This window comes from Protopterus annectens, chromosome 13.part0, assembly GCF_019279795.1.
Source record: "Protopterus annectens isolate FY-2018-M chromosome 13.part0, PAN1.0, whole genome shotgun sequence".
Taxonomy (NCBI): Eukaryota; Metazoa; Chordata; order Ceratodontiformes; family Protopteridae; genus Protopterus; species Protopterus annectens.
Window position 1 is genome coordinate 724,968,615 of NC_056747.1, and position 8,495 is coordinate 724,977,109.

Below are 8,495 nucleotides of genomic sequence, written 5' to 3' on the forward strand. Positions count from 1 at the left end.
TGCGACTGTGGGTGGCATAAAGCTTTTTATACCATTGCGTAGAATGCTGTAGTTAGCTTTGGTGAAGTTTTTCTTATAATTTCTGTTCCTGTGAGGGTGCCAGTTCGAGCAATTACTTCAAATGAGACTGATTTGTGGTCTGACCTAACCAGGGAGGGCATCATACATTGGGAAGTACAGGGATCCCCCCATGTTGGTAAGTACTATATCCAGAACATTAGATCCCCTAGTGGGAGTGCAGACTACCTATTCCAGAGCATTTGTCTTAAAGTCCAGGAACCTCTGGGCAAACATGTTTTTGCTTGGGTATGTCCCCCAGTCTACGGAAGGATAGCTGAAATCTCCCATGACTAAGGTGTTGGGCTGTATGGCGAGGGATTCCAGTAAACTGAGGTAGGTGGTGTGCTTATCCTGGTTCATGCTGGGAAATCTATAGCTAGCAATGATGTAGTATGGTACTTTCCCAACAGTTAACTGGACATGGAGTAGTTTGAGAGAGTCATGCTGTTTGAGCAGTCTTGAAGTGTATTTGGTTTTAATAAAGGATGGATACACCTCCACCTTTGGTTCCTTCATGCTCATTTTGAGGTCTGAACATGGGGAAGGCATTGTAGACTTGCATGGCCAGAGTGCTCTCAGCGGCCTTGAACTATGTCTCGGTAACTGCACAGACGTCAGCATCCTCCAAGGTGAGGAGAGTGCTTCCAAGGTGTGCAGTTTCGTGTTTAAACTCCTATCATTAAGCAGCATGACCCTGAGTTTGTCTCAATTAGATTTTATGCTGGAAAATTTGTTTTTGACATTGCCTAAAAAAAGGAAGTCTAGGGCCTTTGCCAGTATCCGAAAGCCTAGGGGAGACAGGTGCAGACCATCTCTAGCAAAGCAGCAAGGTCTGTCTACCATATCCGCCCAGACTGACAGATACCGGATCCCCCTAGACTGACACCAGAAGCTGAGCCAATTGTTGAAGTCAATCATTTTTTTTTTTATATTGTGTCACTATCCTGGGGGAGAGTAGGATACTGCTTAGGGCTAGGGACACATCTGTCCGGGTACACATAATTAGAGACTTCCATCATGTCTCTCTTCATATAGTCCAGAGAGGTACGTCTCAAGTCATACACTCCAACATGGATTATGACAGTCTCATAACGGTACTTGTTATTAAGTAACTTGAGTGCACACGTGATTTGTCAGACCCTGGCACATGATAGGCAACTACCCATGACCTTCTCCTTGTGCAGTTTGTGAGGGGGACATCTGTGTGTCTCATTATAGAGTCACCTATTACCAAGACATTTGATGTATTTTGCTTTAGGGGCTTATTTGTTGAGACACGGATGTGTGTGTTGATATGTGTAGTGGTTACTTTATGCTTAGTGTTGAGTGTGTCTGGCGTGTGTTTGGGAGGTCTCTGTTCTTTTGGTAGGCTTTTAGTGTGTACCTCCACATATGTGGGTTTGTGTGTCCTGACCTTATTTTGTGTGAGAGGTGAAGCATTGTGCTGACAATCTGTTCGATGTCTAGTTTGATTTTACATGAGAGGATTGACTCCAATTCCACAGTGTATTTGCATCTCTCACACAGGTTTAGTTTGCTTTAGGAGTAAATGATTGTTGGTATACATGAAGCAATTGCTACATTGTCTCAAGATGTCCTTATCAATCAAGCTGGCAGGAAAATGGTGGGAAACTGCCCATGCATTGTGACAGGAACTTTCTGAATGTGGTATTTGGGAAAGAAGTGGGCTAGCTGGACTTAGTCACAAACAGCAAAATCAAAGTAGTTCATAGATTAATATTAGGCTAACTGCCCTTGTGGACCATTTTAAGCCTAGCCAATTACTCCGCTTGACAATCAAACCCTGCATCTTGTGTCTGTAAGGTAAAAGACATCAAACATTATGCCACTCTCCATGCTCCCCATTTAAGTAGGGAGTTTCCTGTTTTCTGTACTATGAAGGTGAAACTAACTTACCTCCTGTTTCACCATCTTCCTCTTGCTCCAAACCCTTGTGAAATTGAATTGCATTCCACTTTTCTTAAGCCCAGACAGATCTTGCTCCAAACTCTTGTGGAATGGATTGACAACCACTTTTCTTCAGCGCAAGTACATGACCCCATCTTCCTATGACTGTAACGGTTTCACTAGTTTCAGTTTCAGCTCATTTACAACTGTAAAGTAAATCATTTACAGCCTTAATGGCTTAACCACTGTCAAGTTTTCTTCCAGGGACACACCACCTCTTTGAAAAGGTTTAGATCAACTTCTGCAACTTGAACTTTCCCATCCTGTTGTGTTATTTCCCCATGATCGCCCCTTCGGACAACTAGCCATGGAGTATTTTTGCCTTTTCGCTAAGTGCTATTCAAAAATTCTCTGCCATTTGCCACACTTCACATAGAAAAAAAAACAGTTCCCTAATCAGAGTGCAGAGTAGAAACGTTCAGTTTAGAAAGGTGCTATGAAGCCTGTGTGATGCTTAAGATCAGGAGTCAGTGCATCGCTGAAAGGTGGAGATTGTGAACAATTGCACCGAGGGTTGAAAAACTGGAACTTGAAGAAACAGTTGCAAGAAGAAAAGTAATATCTGTGGAACAGCGTTTGCCCAGTCTTAAAATTTGTTCCATTTGCTATGGTATACTTTACAAGTATAATCCTTTTGTGATGCAGAAAGAATTGGCACCACATCATGAGACAAGGAAGGGTCTCTGGCAAGCAATAGAACTAGAGAAACCAGGCGGTTAACCTGAGGTTGAGAAGACCTGGGGTTAGGCAACACCGAGGAATGGAAATGTAGCTAAACTTTGCAAAGATGGAAGACTATTATGGGCATAGAATGATGATCTGTTACCTGTGACCACTGTGCTCAGAGTGGCCACTGTAATATTTTCAAATGGAACCGAACAGGATGTACCATTAGTATGAAATACACAAACAGTCCCAGGAATCAAATGACTAGGACCACTGGTGGAGATGAAAACTGAAGGCGATTGTGAATCGAATACCTCATGATTTGAGCTCTCTATCCGAAGGAAGGGAAACAATGCATGCAGCTGTGCCCAAGTGGCATCCAATGAACAGAATTGCTTCAGATGGTTGCAGATTTGATTTTTCATTGTTTACAGAAATGCCCAAGGACAGACAGAGCTGAAACAAGTAGTCTCTGGCCTTGATCAGGGATTCTTTTATTGTAGCAGCAAGAAGCCACTCATCTGGATATGTAAACATGCTAATCCCATGTAGTTTCAGGTGAGCTACTACCACTGCCATGTACTTGGTGAAAACCAAGGGGTGGGGTGGTACTGTCGTGAGACCAAAGGACATGCTCTGAAGTGAATGTGAAAGGTTCCCTGGTAAAAGCATAGGCATCTTCTCGACACCCTTGGCTATTTTGATATGAAGATAATCATTCTGAAGGTTGATCAAGCACTTCCATTAATTTTCTTGTAGACAAAGAAAATTCCTTGCACCATGACCATTCTGAACAGTCTTCATTACATATTAGTTGATTCTGCTTAGGTTCGAGGTTGGCCTGAGGTCCTTGTTTTTCTTTAGAACCAAAAAGAATCTTGAATAAAAACCTTACCCTGTCTGCTATACTGGGACCTCTTGAGGGCTCTTTTGCTAAAAGAGACTTTCACTTCAGGCCACTTTTTATTGAGAGGGTGGCACATCTGGGAAAGGCTGACATAGCAGAGGAGGAAGAGGGGAAAAGGGAAGTTTATAGCATCTGGATATTATCCTTTCTACCCAAGAATCCTGACTGAGTGTCATTTTTTTAAACAGGACACTAGGGGGATAGCCAACTCCTGAATGTCTTCGGAGGGGAGCAGTCGGGCAACCATTAAGGGATGGCTAAGTTGTCTGTCAAAGAAAGCCCCACAAGGTCCCTAGTTTTGTGGACTTACTTGAACTCTGCAGTCTGCGTCCACTTAAGGGGCCAACTCTGCCATGATTGCCCCTATAAAAAGTGGATTACAACAATTGATTTGCAATCATCTGCATATTTAGTCATCCAGAGATCACTAACATTGGCCTTGACTTCTGAGAAGTAAATGCCAAAAAGGAGCATTCCAAAGACTGATCCCTGAGGGACTCCATTTGTGACTGGCCTCTTTGTAGAAGTGGACTCTCCAATTCTAACTTCCTGGGTCCTGTCTGTGAGCCATTTGGCTATCCACCGGTGACATACAGGTTTGTGCCTACACTCTTAAGTTTGTCAACAATGCTAGAAGTGGGTATTGTGTCAAAACACTTTGGCTAGATCAAGGTATGCAATGTGAACTATTCTGCCCTCATCCATTACTTTGGCAACCTCCTCAAGGATGTCCACCAGGCTGAGTAGGCATTACCTGCCCCTGATGGAACCAAACTAGGTTGGGTCCAGTGTCTGGAGGTTTACTATATCATTACTGACCATTTCCATGATAATTATTTCAATGGCTTGGCATATAAGACTAGTGAGACTTGTGGGTCTTATTTTCCAGTGTCCATAGATGGCTCACTTTTCTGCAGTGGGATGACTGTTGCTGTTCTCCACTCATGAGGAATGAAGTCTGTTTGGAGGCTACAGTTAAATAGCAATTCCAGTGGGCCTGAAGTGTCATGTTTCATGCTGTTTAGAAGGCATCCTGGGATATTGTCTAGGCCCACTGATGCAGTGCTCCTGGCCTTACAGAGAACATTAAGGACCTGTTCCCTATGGATAGCAGAGGGAGTTAAATTTGATGGTATTTCCTGAGGGAAGGTTGAGGGGAAGAGAGGGGTAAAGTTAGAACTGAATTTCTTGCCCTATACGTTTGCTATATCTTCTGTTCAGTATAGGTGACTCCATTTACAATGAGCTCTGGTAACAACTGTGTATTGCCTTTGACATTAAGGACATAGATAAATAATGCCCTGTGGTTGTCCTTGGCCTGGGAGATCAAATTTACCTCAAATTTCACTCTGGTAGACTATATGTCCAAGGTGGCTTGTTTTTTGAGTTAGTTCTGTACTTTTTCCTGGTGGGCACAGCTGCCTCAATGCAGCTATTAACATGCTCGTATAGGGTTTCTGTGAACAGTTCTGCATAGGCAGCAGTGTTCTCACGGTTTAGAGTAGTTCCTGTATATTCCAGGGTTAGCTGGGGGTCCAGGTTTTATTTTTACTTCAAAGAAGACCATTTTGTGGTCTGATCTTATCAGGGAAGACTTTACACTAGGGGGTGTGCAGCACTCTCCCATATTAGTGAGCACCAGATCCAGTATTGTTGCAGGACTGGTTGGTGTATTGACAATCTGGCCCACGGAGCTTGTGTTTAAAAAGTCCAGGAATCTCTGTGCCTATACGTTTGGTGTCATATAGGAATCCCATTTAATAGTGAGGTAATTACAGTCGCCCATGAATATGATACTGGGTTGTTGGATGGTGAGTGTTTCCAATAAGTTTAAATACATGGTATGGGTTTCCTTGGTCATAGAGAAGGACCTATAACTTGCAAGTAAGTGGTACTAGATTTTAAAATCCAAAAAACCAAGTCGGACTGCCACGAGCTGTAGTAAAGTATTTAATACGAGTACAAAGAATAAAGAATAAAACAGATGATCGCTTTCGCGTACCTACATCGTACGCTTCATCAGATCTAATAACTTACATTACCAATTCATATTTATATAGTAAAGGCTGTGAAATTCAATTCTATACTCATTAAATAATCACCTAATTAAAAGAATAATTCACTAATTAATTAAACATGCTCTGTTAGAGTCAAGTAAAGATGTCACGTTCCTTTTGGAAGCAACACAAGTATAAAACAAAGCAAAGAATAACATCTCATAAATTATTAAATAAACTGCACATGCAGTCAAAGAATATATGTGAAGACATGAAACTGTTAACTTTTTGAAATGTTAAAACAAATAAATTAATTAACTACCAAAAATTTTTAATCCTATTATTTGATTTCTGTAGTATCAAATCAACTACATAAAAACCAATGCATCCATAGTGTTCTTACTATGTTAACACAAGCCTATGTATATTAATGCCATAATACCTATATATTAAATGATGTTACGGCTTGCCTATCAACGTTTATATAGTATTGCATCTAATGTAGTCACATTAAAATTGAACTTAAATCTAAAGCAACAAACAAAAAACTATTTAATATATTATAAACAAATGTATTGAGATGACATGCAAAGACAACTGTATAGTTAACTAACATCTAGCCTATACCTTAAAATGTAAATAATGAAAATGTGAAAACTATGTTCAACTACGCTGTGTGTCTAATACATATAGAAAAATATTGAATAAAAAATATATTAGATGAAAATATATACAAATATAATAAATAAGTATATGTGCATGATACATAACTAATAAAACACACAAACAAACAATAAACTGAATAATTAAACTATACTAGATTTTGCGTATGGTGATATAATCAAGGGGTAGCTCAGGTTCATCGGCCATTTATTTCTGGTGTAATCGAGACACCTCCAGCTTTAGTCCCTTGTCTGGGTAATAGTTGGTTTACATGTGTGGAAGGAAGTATAACCTCGCACTGTAGGTGTGCTCTCCATGGCTTTAAACCATGTCTCAGTGACCGCACAAAGATCAGCATTCTCTAGGGTGAACAGAGCTTCTAGGGAGAGGAGCTTTTTGTTTAGACTCCTAGCAGTAACACCTTTTGATTTTCTTGGTTTTTGTTTGCTATGTCGGAAGTACTTTCAGTTTGGCACTGCCTAAAAAAAGGCACTATTATAAGTATTATAATATAACGTTTTAGGTAATATTTGAAAGCCTAGAGGGGAGAGGTGCAGACCATCCCTGGCAGAGTAGCATGGTCTGTTGACCATCTCCTTCCACGATGACAAATATTGCACCCCCTTAGAATGACACCAGAAACTAAGCCAATTATTAAAGTCAGTCATCTTTTGTTCCTATTGTAGCAACATCCTTGGAGAAGGCAAAATGCTGCTCTGTGCTAGGCTCATAACAGCCTGGGACATATTCAGAGAGCTCTGTGATGTCTCTCTTCATACAGTCTATGGAGGTATGCCTCAGATCATTCACACCCACATGGACTAGGATTGAGTCATACTGCTACTTGTGATCCATTGACCTGAGTACGTGTGTAATGTCGTGGATCCTAGCCACTGATAAACAACTGACTGTGGCTTTCTTCTTACTCAGCATGATGAGAGGGACATCAGTGGGCCTAACGATGGAGTCTCCAATGACCAGAATGTTTGATTACGGCTTGCCTTATGGACTTAGAAGTAGAGACTCCATGAGATGTGACCATGTGTGTTAATGTGGGTGTACTGAAATAGTGCATTTGGGGCTGATGAGGGCATTTGTTGTTGAAGGTTGTGCGTCAGGGCTGGAAACTCGGTACGTAAAAATGTGCTGCCAATCATTAGCAGACCGGAGTTCCGTTGTGGCGACCCCTAAACAGAGAAAAGCCGAAAGATACAACAGCTTTGTCTAGGAGGTCTTTAAGGTTTAGGTTTATAGGTTTATAGATTAGTACTAGGCTAACTGCTCTTGCGAGCCATTTTAAGCCTAGTCAATTATCCCCTGTGAGATTCAAACACTGTACCTTGTGTTCGTAAGGCAAACACCTTAACTATTAGGCCATCATCCCAACCATTAAGTTACATTTAAGTGCCTCAGCATATGTGAGTCTACAGGTCTGCTTTGAATTGTGAGTGATGGTTGCAGTGTGTGTACTACTGACAACCTTACTGACATTATGAGTACTTTTATGTAAGAGCTTTGCCTCCAGTGACATTGCGTAAATACATCTCTCACATAACATATCAGTTTGAGAATTAACTGGATGTCAGTAAACATGAGGCAAGTTTTACATGGCCTCAGGATGCCCATATCCACCAAACTAGTCACACAGATAGTGAGAAAGTTCATATCCATGGAAACAGACCCTTTTTATTGATTAGACAGCTGGAGTGAGAATATAAAGCAATGTCAGGAGTATCTGGTTTACAATTCTGGGGAGAGTGCTTGTCACTGGAAACTAGTTGTCCTTTGTGCAACTAGGTAATGGTGAAATTTCAATTGCGCTTTTACACAAAAAATGTCACTCAAGGTGTCTGTGTCTATATAGGGCACTGCCAAACACTTGAGGGGAAACTAACAAGTAGACCCTGAAAATTTAATGATGAAATATTTAGGCGCACATTATGAAGTTAAAAAGAAATCAAGCAGTACTTACTGAAAACAAATAATTAGCTTCTCAGGAATGACGAAAAGAAGGGAGTCGAGTGAATGGCTACTGTCTGACTACTACTGGTGCTGGTCTCACCACAGCTTCATGCTGCTGGGATGCAATGCTCATTTGCTTCCCACCAGAAGCAAAACATGGGATGCAATGCTAATTTGCTTCTCACCAGAAGCAAAACATTAGCAATAGTCCCAAGATGAGAAGCAGGCCACAGGCTGTTTGGTGATCAACAGTATTGTCCCACATGATGCAA

General features: G+C 41.1%; 1 protein-coding gene across 3 annotated transcripts in view; it reads right to left on the minus strand.

The window, feature by feature from the left end:
* The window catches only part of MNT (MAX network transcriptional repressor), a 701,036-nt gene that overhangs the window by 183,348 nt on the left and 509,193 nt on the right, over positions 1-8,495 (minus strand). The window lies entirely within an intron of this gene.